The sequence below is a fragment of the Habropoda laboriosa genome, unplaced genomic scaffold (assembly GCF_001263275.1).
Source record: "Habropoda laboriosa isolate 0110345459 unplaced genomic scaffold, ASM126327v1 scaffold143, whole genome shotgun sequence".
NCBI classification, from domain to species: Eukaryota; Metazoa; Arthropoda; class Insecta; order Hymenoptera; family Apidae; genus Habropoda; species Habropoda laboriosa.
The window spans coordinates 2,545,000-2,562,206 of NW_017100404.1; the positions used below are offsets into that span (position 1 = coordinate 2,545,000).

A 17,207-nucleotide genomic window follows, 5' to 3' on the forward strand; every position below is an offset into this window, starting at 1 on the left:
GGGGGGGGGCGAAAAATCGCGGAAACTTGCATTCGACTGTTTGCGTCTGGACCAACCGGCCACGGGATTTCCAGCGAATTATAATTATTCCGGTGAAACGGCGGGGGCAGAGGGGAGGGGAGGCTGTGGCGCTCCTCGTTCGAAGAGTAATAGACGGTTTTGTGAAGAGCTGCGGGGTAATTGTGGAACGCGGGCTCTTTTCGACCCGTGTTTAGTTGTCTAGCGTTGCGGCAAATGGTTTTCGGTGTTCGGCTAGAGAGAGAGGCTGGTGGGGTGAGCTGTCGCTGCTGATGGAGATGTGGCTAATTTTTCGGGAGAGAATCTTCTTAGGTTTGGTGGAACGTGGGGAAGTTCGTAGGTACTGGGACTCTTGGCGAAGGTGAAGCATTGTGAAATCTGCCGCAATCTACTCAAATGTACTTACCGAATGTGAAGCAAGCCCCATTGTCAACAGTCGTTGCAAAATTATTGAGATTCTAAAGATTCATTATCTTACTCGCTCTTACATATGTATATTTTCAGAAAAATGTGCGACAGTCTCATTGGCGAGGAAATGTAATTTAAATTCCTGCAATACTTTCTGCAGTATCAGAGCGTAAGGACTCCACGTAATTAACCAACATAATCGGAGTCCTGATAATTATGAACGACACTGTAATGGTAACTTTTCAGTAAATTTGCACCTGAGACTCAGAGTAACCTAGCTCCCTATTTTTTTCAAAAAGGAATTATAATAAGTATGCTCTATATTACCGCACTTTCTTTCCTCTATCAGAGCCACAGAGTGCTATTCGTAAAATTCAACTGTTCTAACTTCCTCAAGTAACCTGTCTACAGGTGTGATCGCCGAGTCAAGTCAGGCTCTGAAATTCAGAAACGTACCTCGAAGATGTTGCTTCCGTCAAAGAAGGACACCCGAAGAATGTTAATCTCGAAAGTAGCGATAACTCAGAGGTACCAACTAAAGCTCGCGATTGTTAACTTTGCGAATAACTAAAGCCTGGCGAATGGTAACCAGCTGAAGGCTTCTCTGTTCCGTGTGTACACCGTTAACTTGCTCGGTTGCCGAAGCTTTCAAATACTAACTTGGAAAACAACACAGTCGAAGCTTTCGAATACGAATTTCCCAAGTAGTTGTGGCCCGTGAATTCTGATTTTACGAATGATACGCGAACGGGTTAACGCGAATAACCCGAACCTTCCTGCTACATTTTCCCAGCTTAGCAAATTGCTGGTACCGGTCCGCAGCAGCAGCAGCAGCAAAGCTTCTCTGTTTTCAGCAACGGTGCATCGAAATTAACGATGTCGTCTACTCGATGCCCCATACCTCGTGAACATTACTCGAACAGCGATGGCAAACTTCAAATTGACCAGATGAAACTAAATTTCGAAAACGCGCCTATCACGCCTGCACGCGTCCCTCTGTTCCTCCTCCACCCCTCCCGTTCTCTCTGCTGCCTTCGTTGTTCATCGAACGAAAATCGATTTCTCCCTGGTGGTGGCCGGTCGTCGTTCGGTTCGAGAGTTTTAATCCGCTGTAACGTCGGCCGCGCTGCATTCAATTACAACACAACAAAACTAATTCCGGCGTGTTCTGCAAAGGTACCGGTCGGAAAAGTAAATGCGTGTCCGTGGCGCAACTTTGTGCAGGGGCGCGAGCCGGGAAAAGTGGGAAGAGGGTGAAATACTGGGGATAAAAGTAGATCTGAACTGTGGAGTAAAGAGGCTTCCTTTTGGGGGAAATTGTGTTTAAAGGGGTGGACCACCCTTGGAGGTCTGAAAATGATACCTGACTTTGGCATTTGTTTTTTTTTTTTTGAGACAATACTTGAGTCGATTGAAATATCTTTAGGGGGGATTTGTTGTATTATCCTTGGAGAATGTGGAGGAATTTTTTCGTGTAATTCTTTTGCAAAATGGCGACGCTACGGGGGCTTCGCTGAACTTGACTTAGAACAAAATATCAAAAATTTTTATCGTCTGCATACCAATTGCTAAATAAGTACGCAGGATTTTTAAGAAATATCCACTTTTATAGGAAAAAATAGTGTAAATCTTCTGCAACTAAAGAATTAAAGCGTGATCAGAAATCATTTAAGTCTCGACGACTGTTCAATCTGAATTTCCCCAAGAACAAAGATTCCTACGCAAAAAATTGAATTCCACTTTATTTCTGCGTACAAAATCACCTTCCAGGAAAATTCCACACCTCGTGTATCACAGGTTCACCGAACGACAGGGACTCGTGGGTAGAGTGCATCGGTTGGATGCAAAGAAGGAAGCAAGCACAGAGCGAGAAAGTGGTGGGATACAGGGAGAGAGATAAGAGAACAGCGTGGAACAAAAGTAAGACTAATAAACGTCAGAAATAGAACGTCGAAGTGAAGCTGCGGCGAAGAAGAAACGCGAGGAGAGGTGTGGGGTTAGCGACGGGCAGGCAGGCCATGTCGCTCTCGAATTCGATGCATAAGAACGAGACAGGGAAAGCGAGGATTATAATATAAATGAAGGCACCTTACCTTCGTTTCTACCTGCTCCGTCAGCCAGTTGAACGAGGTTGCCAGGCGGAACAGAGAGACCGAGCCGCGGATAGTAGGAGGAAGAGGGACGAGGCGGTCAAGGGAGTAGAGAGAAGTAGAGCGAAAGAAGGAGGAGGGTGCGATCGGCGAAGAGTCGCAGACAAGAAGAGGACTCGACGAAGAGGACGCGACAGAGGACGGAGCGAGAGGAAACCAGAACGAACAGGGAATAAAGACGGGGTGAGAGTTGGTAAGGGGAGGGACAAAGAAAATGCAGCTCCGTGCACGCTGATGGAAAGAGCGCGCGTGTGTGTTTCAGGTGTGATTAGACCGAGGTTTCGACCCTTTCGTACGTTTGTTGCGTTTGTACGATCGAAATTTTCATATTGAACTCGTTAGTGGAGCAACCGGAGTTAATTAGCAAGTTTTAGAAACTTGTGCGTTTTTGATATTGTAGATCGACCTGTGGGACCGAAAGGGTTGAGAGTTCTATTGAGGATCTTTAATTTGCGAATAAAGATTGACTCGATCTACCGCAGGGAAAAAGAAACGTTTATTGATATAAATGTAATACAAAACAATGGAGGCGAAAACCCGAGTGAAAAACAGGTACTCAGTTCGGGGTTGTCGCACGACTGCTTAAAATGCGGAGAAACATTTGTTATATACTTGGATCGGAACCACGGTCAGCGGACCCATGGCTTTTGTGGCCCGGCCTGGGCCTACGTTAAGGAGAGAAAAATTCAAAATATCTATTCTCAGTAAGTTCGAATTTTAGGTTACGCAGATTTCGGTGTGTTTCGTTGGTTTCATTGTGACAGGGAGAAATGTATAGTCTTCTTTTGTGCGATTATATATCCGAGGAAATTGAAAAGGATCGCCGAGAGAAATTAATAAGCAAAGTTACTTAATCGAGTGAATCCTCATTTTGTACGGTCAGAGTACCGTGTAATATTACGGGGTGTAAAAGTTGAGACGAGAGAAAATTCCGAATTAATAACTACAACCGATATCGTCTCGACCAGCCCCTAAAGAATTCTTAGACCCTGTAATTTGAAGAAATCGCCGATTTCCGTTTCGTCCTGAGAAAAGTACACCTACTACCCCCTTTAAACACTTTTCTCCTATCCGCTGCAAACCTTCGTTCCTCGTCGATCGCTGGAGACGCGTGAACGCGGCTTAAGGCCGAGAAACAAACGTGGACATTAGCAAAACCGATATATACCGCGTCTGCGGAGGAAAAGGAAAGGAGGGAAAGGCGGCCGGCAATAGACTGGTGGATAGAAAGAGGAGCAAACAAAGTGTGCAATAAAGGACAACGCCAGAAAGAGGCATCTGCAAAACTGAACGGGAAACCCCCCGTCGGTGCACAGAGCTTCGCGAACGTAGGGATGAAACAGCGGGACGAGAGAGAGGTACAGTGGCGAATACAGGCGATGGGGGAGAGGAAGATAAAGGGAATCGAAGGGTGAACGGAGAGGAGAGACGACGCGCGGAAAATGCGGAAGAAAGGAAGGAAAGAACGACGAAGAGAGAGAGAGAGAGGGTGGAAGGGAGGTGGGTTGTTGCAAGCTGATGGTACGAGAGAGGGACCCTGGCTTCGTTCGCGGACGTGGCTGAGGTAGAGGACAGGGGTGGTGTGCGCAGGAGACAGTGAAAGGGTGCGAGAGTGGGGGAAGACGGGCGGTAGGAGGGAGAGGGAGGTGGAGGAGGAGGATGGTGTACTGATGAATATGACAGATTATAATTTTACGCCGTGGGTGGTGTGAGGAGGAGAGGCAGCCTGTGAAGGTGGTGGTGCGCCGGTCTACGCCGATGGAGGAGGTGGTGGTTGTTGGTCGTCGTAGCCGATGGAGGTGACGCTCTGGAGGTGGAAGTCGCCAGGCGGATGGAGGTGAACGAGAAGAAGGAGGGAGAAGGCGAGCAAGTGCTGTCAAAGCAAAAAGGACGGGGGATGGAAAGGGAGGAGGGCAGCGCGGGGTTAAGTCGCGCTCGTGACTCTTGACGTTTCGACGCTGCAAATGCTCCGCTTCGCCGCCTTTTTTCCACGATCCTCTCTCTCTCTCTGCGCCTACTTCCGAGTCACCGGGCCACAGCCAATCGACGTATCAATTTTTCTTTTTTTTCTTCTTCTTCTTCTCCTGCCTTTGTGCCATGGCCGTATCGACGAATTATGACGATCGACGACTGGTAACAATCGATCACGGACCGATTCGATTAACCCTTTTTGCAGAGTACGCTTTGCTTCTCTTCCGCTCGACCGGAAGTTCGACGAACGCTGTTTGGTATCGTTTCAGGACGATAGAACCTGTGTACAATTGGAATATCGAGGATTTGAATGAAAGTTTTGCGGCGGAGAAGAAAGCTACGAGGAACGGGGGGTGATCGGACGATTTTTCCGGTTTCTAAGTTACGATTGTATCGTGTGTTTTTAATTGCGGATGAATTTGGAAGATGTTTTTTTTTTTTTTTTTTTGCTTGAGTAAGGATGTTGGTTTGTTTGCTCTGGGTTGCACAGTGTCGATTGATACATTCGAACAAGTAACGTAGTAGGAACTAATTAGAGATGCAGATAATCCACTCTGGATAATTGATGTTCAACCGTATTATGGATGAGTAATTGTTAGCTTTAATAGTTCTACGTCACGTTCTACGCGTTTATTACGTTCTAGCTCTTCGTAGACCTGTATTGCATCATACAGCACAGTTTTAACCTCCTTAGGGTAACCTGTATTCTGGTATACATATAAACTTCTGTTCCTCCGTGTGTCATTGGCCTCTATACCTAAAATAGACGTAATTCCACGTTTACTCCCGCGTCTAATCGCGAATTTCACGTATCTACTTATTAAAAACATAAATTTAAATCTACTTCACTCCACGTTACCAAAATGGCCGAAGGAGAAGGAAGAGAAAATTGTGCGTTCTAAAATTCATTTTCTCTGAAATTCGTGTTTTAATCTACGTCACCAAAATGACCAAAAGAAAAAGAAGTCACAAATGAATAAATCTAAAATAACAAAAAATAGCCAAACGCGTCGAGACAGTACAATTTGACAGGACGTAGCTTCCTTAAAAACTTCTCTCTTCGCCATCCTCAGCATCAGTCGCTCGCCTAACGTCTCCCAACAATGACTTCCCGGTTACTCCTGAACCGATCGATCACAATTACATTACGCGTAGCTGGTCGGTTTAAAAATACTCCCGACTGTCGTTATCGTCGATAATTCGAGGGAAAAAGCACCGCAAAAGGAAGCTCGACTAGGAGAACGTCGGAATGGTAAAAGTGTTTCGGTTTAATAGCACGGCGAAACCGGTGACTTCTGTAACGACCATTATCGCGGAGGGTCTGGACTGGACGTCGGGCTAACAAGGAGAGTAGGGACCGGCGTTCGAGGAGGGTACGGAGGTCGCGGTCGCGACTTCCGGTTCTTGGAGGCGCGTACACTCCGGCCTCGTAGACGTCGTGGGAACCGACTTCCTCCGCGGTACGCTTCTCCTTTTTTCTCTCTCTCTTCCTCTCTTCGCCGTGCGTGGTGAAAGTGAAGCGGTCGAAGGCGTGCGCGCCTCCACCTCGATCCCGTACCGTGCACGCACTCTTCCGCTCTCTCGGGTTTTTTCAGCGCTTTCGAACACCGCCTTCGAGACGGAAATCAAGGTACGCTAGCGTTTGAGAAGTGTTAGGACACCCGTTAGGATCGTTCTATGATTTGAATTGCGCTTCTTTGTCAGATTTAGCGTCTTACGTTAGTGAAAATGGACGAAGGAGATTTTGTAGTGTGTAATACATTTTATTGGCGAGATTGTAGAACATGTCGAATTGCAATACATAGGGTTACAAGGTAGAAATTTCCGTGTAAAATAACATTAACCCTTTAAACGTTATGGTTCATTATTGAAAGTGTAGTTCATGGTAGCACGAATTTTTAATTGTCCCGATTGGGTATCTTGAAGGCTGAAAACTTACTAACGAAAAGATGGAAACAAATTCGGACGAGACAGTCCCTGTGATGAGATATTTCAGTGTCTAACCCTTTGCACTCCACCGAAGCCCTGTTTAATAAAAGAAATGTACGAACGTTTATAATTTTTTCTTTCCAATACTTTCGGTTTTCAGACGTTTCGTTGCACAAATGTGCTGGAGTTTCTGGTCGATCAATGTTTATTCAGCAAAAATTACATAAATTATAAAAAAATATCAAAAATTGCTGGGAGTGCAAATACTAACAATAATAATGCTTATTTTACCTTTATCAATGATGAATTTACAGAGGCGTATATCACCTTGACCTTTTTTTTTAAATTTCGTATGTGTAGGATGCTACAGTGAAAGAATTTTCTAGAAATTTTTTAAAATGCAAAACTTGAAATTTTATCGAAAAGTCTGTATTTGAAGGTTTTTTCATTGACAGACTATATTCGAAGTAACCTGAAGCATTATTGTAGCATTTTTACATCGGTACGTATTATTATAATACTCGAGGATATTCTCCATACGTTTATGCACCTATTATATGTACACATATATATATACTTTTTTTTTTATTATCATTCATGGCAATAACGATGATAACGACTATTTTACTCTCATTGTTAACATCGTTCCGGCCAACTACGTTAAAACTCGATACATCGTTACCACTTGAATGCTTAATGAAGGTACACATATAATAATTAACAAGCACAAATGGTTCCTGACTGTTCGGCACTGTTTGCCTATCCTCGATTGAGTCCAATTCGAGTATCCGAACGTTGTTAATGTACTTTTCCTCCGATTTGCTTGTATTTGATAATAACAACGGCAGCACAATAGTAACAACATTATTGATTACATTGTACCTGGTAGCAGACAACAGCGGCGGAGTTGTATATAAATCAATAAAGAATTGTAATATAACAGGGGTGAGTGGCATAAAGTGCCGGTAGTAATAATCTAACTTTACACGCCGCACCGTGAAAATTATTCCTAACTGGGAGTAATAATTATTCGGCGATGCTTCATCTATCTCGTTAACCGGGTGTTCAATTGGTCATAAAACGCGGATGTAAGATTTTCAGCGATTACCCCGGGGGTTAATCTGATTTTCGTAAATCGCGTTACACGTTAAAACACACGCTAATTATTTTTAACGAGATGTAAACGAGTCCCTCTCCGTATAATTTCGCTGTTGGCCGTTGTGCGCGGATTCAGCGACGATGAATTTCCATTCGCGCTGCGGTACAAAACCGGCCGGATTTTCAAAAGGCGGGAGCACGAAATTCTCAGGAGGAGAAACGTAGGGAGAAAAAGAAGGGAGAGCCTCCGTTTTCTTCCGGAGCGAATTAAACGGCGATCAAATATCAAATCTGAACGAAACCAGCCGAGAGCATAAAATGCGCTCTTTCTTCTCGCGACGAAGCGTCAGAGTTCGTTTCGCTTGTACGCGAAATATTTTCTGAAGAAATAGAAAGAAGAGGGAAATTTCTACGCCAATTTTTACTCCTCGATCTTTGTAGCTATTTTTCTTTCTTTTTTTTTTCGAGCGAATGGTTAATTGGACTGAAAATCGAGTGAATGGAGACGAGATTTCCCGTGGTTGGACCGAGGGTTGCCGCGCGATATCGCGAATGAATGTATCCTTTTCTCACTTAAAGAGACGTCGCCTTTCTCCGGTCGAGCGTTATTTTCAAGATCGACGTCGCGACGTTTCTAGAGAACGGGCGAACATCGATCCGAGCAACGCGAAAGTGAAGTGAAGTAAACGCGTTTGAAAAGCGGGAGAAAATAAAGGCGAGCATCGAAGTCGCGGCGATCCACGCTCCTCGCGATCTATAGAGGGATGATTAATGACGGTGATAGAATGGTCGTTCGAGCTGTGCCGGGAAGTCATTGTCATTCAATCGATCCAATGACAAAAAGGGAAGTATTGCAGTTTTCGTAACGGTGTAGGAAAATTTATCGTAGCTTTGTTATCGCGATTTTTCACTCTGCCTAACAGAAATTCGGTTCTGTTCTAAATCCGGCGCTAATTTGCGAGACTGAAGATTGCCAAATGTAAATAGCATATTAATATACAATACTTGTATACATTTTTTTAATAACTTTTGCTGTTATTTAGCCTGTGTTCCCTTAAAACTGCATTGAAAATTTATTGCCTGGACTCGTATAGCGTTCTCTATTGCTTCACATATGGAGAAGGACCTTAAGTCAGACGTTGGGTCTTTTTTGACCCAAAGACCCCGACACACCGGCGTTGCGATGTTTGGACGATTTCGCGCCTCTTTTCTCTCGATCGCGTTACGTTGAATGAAACCACTACAACTTTTTACTTAATTAATACTTTTCGTAAATCGTACACAGTTGTTTTAATTCGTGAAAATGGCGTTGTGGCAGAGAAATCGAACCGTTTAGAGCGTTTTCTAAATTTACTTTCAGTCAGGTATGTGCGAATCTCAATGACGTATTTTCTCGTCATCTCGTCAAGTGAAAAACCTGAATGAAGCATCTGCAGGCACTAGGGTTAAGAGAATAAAGAGCTGAAGCTTACACGCATAGACGGCAAGAATTAAATCATAAAGTCAAAGAGTTCACTTCCTAACTAAAATTCTAAAAATTTCTTACGAGCGATAAGATTCCCGATTTTCGTACGAATTTTTGTCTCCACGACAGAGCCAATAAACGATCGCGATCGCAGTGTGACAAGTATACATATGCAGGGAGAGATACAACAGTTGCAAAGGTGGACGAAATATATTTTTTCTCGAGTTGATGAAGAAAGTAGATGTAAAAGAGAGAATTAAAGGGAACGAAAAATAACGATTGAAGTAGTTTCGAGCTTTCGACGAGCTTTATTATACGGGGGAAATTGTTTCGTTCATTAAACCGGGATTCCGTTGGAATTGCGAGTTAATTAATACTAATTTCGGGCTGATTCACGAAAATTCTTGCATAATTGCACAAAGGGCTTTGGCTACTTGCAGCGTAATGAATTTCCCGGTTTTATAAAAACCAGACGGCCGTGAACCCGGTGTGTCTGCTAAATGAATTTTTATTTGGAAAAACATCTCCTTCGCCGCGGCCGCACGCTATTTGAATAATACTCTTTCTCCCGTGGAAATGTTCGGGTATCACTTTGTGCGCAAACCGGCGCTCGACCTTCCGGTCTGATTTCCGTTTCTGAATGTTTTCGCGTGTTTTTCCGGTCCAAAGGGATAATAGGCCTCCTCGAGCAAATATCCTCGAATTTTCCGACGTTTTTTATTTTGTTTCACAGTTCGACCGTTCCCGTCCACTCGAGAGCTCGCCCATTCGGGAAATATGGAAAGTAGCGAATTTTACAATTAGCCAAGTTTCGAGGAAATTTCTCTCGATTTTCGAATGGCACGAACAAAATACCGAAATTTGCATTAATAGACTTCAACCATTCGAATTGTGTCAACGAATTCTCATATTTCTTCGGTGACAAATTATCAGCTTTCTATTTCGGTGCTTTGTCGAGAATGAATTACTTGAAATTGGAGAAATTCAGCAGTACGTAAGATTTAACGGTTGCGTTATTTGCCGAAGAAATTTTCAACGGAGTATATTTAGGTGGAGAAGAATCGTAACAATAGGTAGCCATTATATAAAATTTTCTAGTTACTCGTTCGCGTGAAAGAGCCTTAATACATTCGCAGTTCAGACTGAAAAATCTTTACGATATAATTGAATCTTGAGTTGACTAAAATGTAAGAAAAAAGCCTGAAGGAAGGAGCACTGAACAACACCGGCAACCTTCCAATGAAAATGCTTCTGTAGAAGCTTTTTATCTTAGATGTACAATAGAATTTCATTTTCTCTAAAGTGTGTGTATATAGTTTGTAAATATTAGCCTCGTTTCGCGGGTGTGACGTGAAAAGTATTTTTTCAGACACCAGAAAACACGGTGAATCGAGTAATTGAAGCTTGCGTTGCTGATAATAGAGAGATGATTGATTGCTATGCTCAGTGAGTATTTATTAACGTAAACAGTAAATTCCTGACGCTGTAACTCAGAAATACTTGATTGCATTTTAACTCCGTTTAAAAAAAAATATTGGTTAAAAAGTTTTTTTTCAAATGACGAAGGTTTCTCCTTCGAGAGCATTTAGATTATGCCTTTATCTATCTGTTAGCAATGGAAGTAAGATTTCCAACGTGGACTCTAATGGCTCTAATCTCATTTTCTTACAGCAATAAAATATTTACAATAAGCAACATTTTTCAGTATCGCTAAAATCAAGGTTTTAAAATCTAAACTTGTTTAATAGAACAAAATCGTTTTTACCCGATAACAAATTTCCACTGATTTTCCTTACAGATCTCCTCCGGAATCATTCTGAAGCCAAGTCGGTACACGAAGAAGATAAAGCTGAAACATGTCGACTAGGTGAGTTGAATCACTCTTACAGTTAAAACACAAACTTATCAGAAATGAAATTCTTCTCTGTCACATCTCGACGGTAACCTTCTCCACAAGTGTGACTCGTTGTTTCGAGACAAACCGTTAAACAATTTCACACTGTCACCATCCTCGATAACTCTCTGAAACAGAAACGCCTATTTTGCCCGAATGTGAAGACTCGCTCTCTCGTGCCGAACCTCAGTTTAAAAGTGTCGCTTTGAATATCGACGCCTCATCCATCCCCTCGTTCGTCCCCGCACTTGGCGAGCCTCGATAACAAACCCCGGTGATACGTCTCTCTCTCGAATGATTCGCGACACGCGCTCGCTGGTAACCTCTGCACAAAACGAAGAAGAAAGAAAGAAAAGAGAAGAGAAGCGACAACACGCAGAGAGCGGCGGGGAGGAAGAAAAATGCGATACGGCGGGAAAACGAGAATGGAGACACGGTGAATAAGGGTGCAAAACTGGAGCAGATCTCGGTCCCGTTGGTGGAATCGCGGTGGAGGAACGATTATCAACGCGGGCGGCTGTAATAGACGCGGAAGAATTAACAACGATACTCCCCGGCGCGAGGCACTCGAGGGCCGAGTAGTGGCCTGGGTGGTGGGTGAAGCCAAAAGCGAGTTCTGCCAGCCGCGAAATCAGACAAGATGCTCGAGCTTTCATTCGGCACGTTAAAAAGCTCGCGCCCCGAAGCGGAGGTTCGGCGAATAAATATGCACTTACGGGGGAAATGCAAACGCGCGCGCCGATGGAAAGAAGGAGAGAAGAGGGAAAAAAGAGAGGGAGGTGAGGTAATTAACGGAAATCGGGTCTGTCGACGCTCGATGAAACTCAAAAGACAAGCGTAAATCTTTTTCAAACCCCCGCTTCATCGTCCTCGTCGCATCCCGCGAGTTCTTTTCTCTTCATCGACGCCCCCTCTCTATTTCGCTGTTGGCTCGATCGAATCGTGTACATACCTTTTCCTTTTTCCTTCCTGTATCTCGTTCTCTCCTTTTTTCGTCTTCTCTTTTTTCTGCCTCCCTTTTCTCCCTGATAACAGGTTTCTCTGGCGTTTCGAAAGCTCGTGGGGTTTCACCCCCTTCGAGAGAGGGAGGCGCGAGTGAAATAGAATCAAACGGCGACGCGGTGGAATTTACATATTTGTCGATTTGCGGTAATGCGGAGATGGACGCGCGCGTGTCTTCTTGTGTGTCCCGTGATACACGAAACCGTGGAGGATGATAGAGTTTGGCGATCGGCGGGGGTAAGGTCGTTCCTGTGTCGCGATCGAGGGAATTCGAGGGCGACCTCTTAGTTACAGCTGTTGTGGGGACTACTTAAAGGGAATGATTTTTTTAAAGGCTTTGAAGGGAAATTATGGCAATTCTTGATTCGACGGCTGTTTGTTTCCTTGCATATTAATTTTTCTGGATAAAGTTGTGCCAGTGACATATTGGAGTATTTACACGCACTTTTCAACCCTTCACAGCCTGATGTTTCTTCGTTCATGAGAAACAAAAGTTACCGTTAATTATAATTTTTCATTTTGACAGGAGAAGCTAGAATTAACAATTACTGTTACATACAAATATTGGTAGCAATGGAACAGTACGTGCAACAATATTAACGCAGTAGTATAGCACCAAACAAATAAACCGAGACTCGTAAAATATAAATAAATGTACACGCAATACAATAAATACAAAACAGTAACCACCTGTTTTACAACACAGAAAGAACAACTCACACACTATCATTACATTCACCAGTAACAAGAACAAAGTTCCACGTTAAAGTTACCCGCAGAACAATCGAAAGCCAGTCACCGTATCTCTAACTAACTCCGATCAAAATTCCCTTCGTTCCGTCATATCACCCAGAAAGCAGCCAAGTATTCTAAACATCTGTCAAGCTTCCTGGTAATCTCGAAATTACACATCCCCGACAAAGTAACGTGATCAAACTATAACCGCAGATCTAATCGTCGTCGATCCCTAAAATCTCGAAAGAAACCGGCGATATTTCACCAGACCGCGTGAGAGTATCGATCAGACTCCTGGAGAGCATTATCAATCTCTGTTCGCGGAAGTTGCGTGGGGGGATCCGTTCGGCGAGATCAATCCGCCGCGATATCTCCCTCGTCGTGTTCCTGTACACACTCGACTCACCGTCGTTGTCGTCGTCCAGCCGCGGAGTGACCAAGAGAAGCGTGAATTAAACGTAACGAGAGACAGACAGACAGAGAAAGAGAGAGAAGAGGGGCTGAAAGAAAGTGTCCGAACAGTGAATCGCGCTCCGCGTCACGCACCCCCGTGTGTGCCACCGATCACCACGTGTGCATCACGAGAGGGCCACGTACGTGTGCGTATACATATGCGCAAGTGCGTACCGTATTCCACATACGTATTAGTGAAATCCCGGTCGCGCGAAATATAGTTGGCTGGCCTACTACGGGGTGGATGGTATACGTCGAAAGCGTTTTCTGACGGGCATGAACACGTTTCCGTGTGCGCCGCCACCTACACACCCGTGCAGCGGTGCCATTAACGCTACGATCGAGTCGTAAAGCACCCCACACAGCCGTGGGCTGCGTTCCACACACAGACCACCCGGTTCGTACGTGTGTGTACACGGAGGGAACTAAATTTCCACGTTGCACGATGGAGCATTGCCCCTCGCGTCACATACACTCGCGCCGTGAAGCTGCGCGTCAGAGGAGGACGCTCGGTGGATGGTTGAACGGGGACAGAACGATAGCGAGTGAGAGGGTTGGGAGGGAAATGGGGTGCGCGTACATAGAGATCCGTATGGGTGTGCCGGTGGTGGTCTCGTACTGGTGTATATACGTGTGTATTTACTGGTATATATGTGCAAACGTATATACGTAAGCCACCAGCCTGAAATCTACTTGTGCCACCCCTTTGGCCCACCCTTCTCTGCTTCTCGCTGTCTCGTTCATCCTGCCGTTCCGTCTCTGTTCGCCGGTAACTATATAGATCCACCGGTTCTCGTCTAGCTCGTGGAACATCGGCTAGCCCTGTCCTCGTTCCTCCTCGCCGTTATCCAACCCTCCTGGCCAGCAGTTTCAATTTGTTATTTTTACATCATTTTACCCCCTTCCTCTCTGTAGACCACCATCCAACCCACCCCGCTTGGAATCTTCTCTTTTCGACCGTCTCTCTGTCTCCCTCGCCCCTCTCGCTCACTCTGTCTCCCTTTTTCTCCGTTTTCCACCCTCCCCACCCCGTCGAGCGCACCGTTTCCCTTCCCCCGCGTCCTCTCTCTCTCTTTGTTTTTCCCCCGAGATCTCTTCGTGTCTCTCTCGTTTTTTGGAGCCCCTTTCTCTCGGTGCCTCTCCAGCCCCTATCCCGCGACGTCCATGACAAGAGGAGAGAGTAATCGGAGGGACGCGCTTTAATTGTGTACTTATTATGTTTTCTGGAAGTTTTAATTATGTCGGCCGGGACGTGCTTAGATCGTCCAACCACTTCACGCGTCTTGTTGATGAGCCGAGTAGGAAAGAATTGTAGGGTGGAGTTGTGGAGTGTGGGTGTGCGTGTCGTGGAGGGGTCGTTTTTCGAAATGTGATTTCTTTTAGGGACCGAGCCGAACCGACTGGTCCGGCCAGGATGAATATTTTAAGACGCGTTCACGACCGCTTTATCTGGCGCGCCGCAACCTATCATGCTTCACTTTCTCCTTCTTTCTTGAGCCGAACCTGCGCGCACAGGTAGGTTACATACGACGGTTCGATCGGAAATGAGACTCCCGTTGATTGAGGGGAACGTGATCCCGAAGCCACGTGGGTGAAGCTTTTCCAAAAGGAAATAGTACGCAGGTGTGTTTGTACGATAGACTTTGTCGCAACTTCACCTGTGATATTTTGTAACTGAATGTAAATTCAAACGTGAATTTATAAAATTTGATCGAATGCTCTATTTTTTTTTAGAAATTTCCTAGCTTTCACTTGGACACTATTTTCCAACGGAACATAAAATATCCGTTATTTTCCATCGAATATTCTAATTTCAACAAAATTCGTAGATCTCCCTTCGAGCGTTCTATTCCCACGCTCTCTCCCGATCTATACGGTCACCGAAATGGCGGCGACGTCGGTTTTAAAAATTCGCGGTGCTCCCTTTTACGTTCCATTCTCGGGCGTCTGCGGGAAAATTTCCCCTCTAAAAATAGTCGCCGATACCGCGCGATCTGATTCATGGAATCTTCCTATGGCGCAGTGTCGCCGTGGCGGAGGAGACCGAGTCCCTCTGTGTGGTGGTCGGTCTACAGTTTTTCAAAAAGAAGAAACATCGCGGCGAAAGCGAAGGAGAGAAAGAGAGAGATAAAAAAAGTCCGTAGAAATCCAATAGGCCCCACCTCCCTCCCTCTATCTGCTGAAGCACCTTAGGCAGCAGCAGCAGCAGCAGCTACTACCCTTACCGTACAGCCAGGCGAACGAGAAGAGGGTGGGTTGCGCGCGCACGTATCGATCCATGACCAGCAATCGATCGATCTATATATATACACATGTAGACACACCGGCACGTGTACGCCCGCACGCGGCCACACACGGACCCACGGGTCAGAACGTGGCCGTGCGTGCGCGTGTGTGTACGTGTGCACAGTGGTTCCGAGCGAGCGAGCGGTGCCACGTATATATCGTTGGTTCGATCGATAGTTGGTGCTCAGCCAGTCGCATGGTAGGTGCTAAAGGACGAAGCCAGCACGACCTACGCAAGGTCCTTCGAACATGTCCACTGAAATCATCAATCCTCTCGATCTTATTCCGATCGGTTCCCCTCTCTCCTGTGCCGGAATCCGTAGCACACCGGAGGAGAGAGAGGCGCACGATTCTCTCTATCCTCCACCTCCCCCTCCCTCTACCTCTCTCCTCTTACTTTTCCTTTTTCCTTTTCCTCTTTGCTCCGGTTCTTTCATCGCGGATCGCTCGTTCCGCGGCGAATTTTTCATCGTTCCTTTTTATCGTACACCCTTCGTACACTGCCCCGTTCGTATTGTATTCTCTTTGGATGATCCCTCTGTTTCTTCTTTCTCCTTTTTTCTCTACTTTTCGCCGGATTCCATTATTCCCCTAATCCCGTCCACCGTTCACTTCCTTTCTCTCCCAGCCCCCCACCTCTATCTGTGTCTCTGTCTCTTCTTCTCTCGTCTTCCGACCTTCCATTTATCTCGATGCTCTGCCACTTTGCTGAATTTTACATGTTCCCTCTCGGACGTGCTTCTTTTTTCTCTCTTCGTTTACCTGCTCTCCTTTGGACAAACTTTTTGCCCGGCGCGCGCGGCGTCCCGGTACGTCCTTCCGGTTCCCTACGTTCCCGTTCTCGCTTTAATCTGCTCCTCCTACGGCCTTCTCCCGACCTCTCTCTCTCTCGCGCGCGCGCTCAACACCAGCAAGTAGGTTCACTCTCTCGTTCAGTTTTTCCAGCCGGTTCTCTTTGATTCCTCCCGTGTCTTTTTCCGGCGCAGCTTTTTGACAGACGTTCGTCGTACCATCTTCTCCGTACCCCCTTCCGCCACCCCCCTCGCAGCAACCCGACGTTCTCGCGCGTCCTTTTATTTCCCCTACCGACTTCCACGTTCCTACTCCGCGCAAACGTCCCCTCCCCTCCCCTCCCCCTCTCTCTCTCGACCGCTTTTTCATCGTCCCGACGTTTCTCTCTTCGTGAAATCTTAACGGTGTTCTCTCAGCTTCGTTCGTCCCGACGCGCGCGCGGCCTCGCAATTTCAAGCGTGGGTGTAGTCACGCGTAGAAGCGCCTCCTGAAGGGACACGTCGTGGAAAGAAGAACGGAGTAGAAGGTAATACCCCGTCTCTTCTTCCTCCGCCGGTGTGCTTCCAGAGTACACCTTCTACCCGGTGCTTGCCCCACCTTCGCGACTCCCAATTTAGACACGCTTCCCCCGATGTCAAAGCGAGAAGAGTGAGGCCCCCACGTGTATCCCACTGACACACGGTTCCTCCTCATCTCTCGGGCCGTTCTGTTCGCATAGACTCCTCTCCCTCGCTACAGAAACGTGTGTGCAGCGTGTGGCGGAGATCGCGAGCGCCACACACGGTCGTATATTTAAATAGATTTATGGGAATATACGCGCGCGCACGTATTCCCCGTAAGTCCGTTGATTTACATCGCGCCGAAAATACACCTTGTCCATTACGGAACCTCCGAGCGTCCACGGATAAATACTTATCCGGCGAAATTAAAATCCCTTCTTCAGCCGCACACGCGCGGAGCGCAGCGTTATAGAACGAAGGAAGGACCAACGACGACGACGATGGCG

At 46.0% G+C, this 17,207-nt stretch overlaps 1 protein-coding gene across 1 annotated transcript in view; it reads left to right on the forward strand.

The window, feature by feature from the left end:
• Window positions 1–10,853: 10,853 nt before the first annotated feature.
• LOC108575348 (myb-like protein AA) overlaps window positions 10,854–17,207 on the forward strand; it is a 96,404-nt gene continuing 90,050 nt past the window's right edge. The window contains exon 1 of the mRNA XM_017938117.1: window positions 10,854–10,906. The gene's annotated coding sequence lies outside the window, so the exon portion shown is untranslated. The remainder of the gene's footprint in view (window positions 10,907–17,207) is intronic.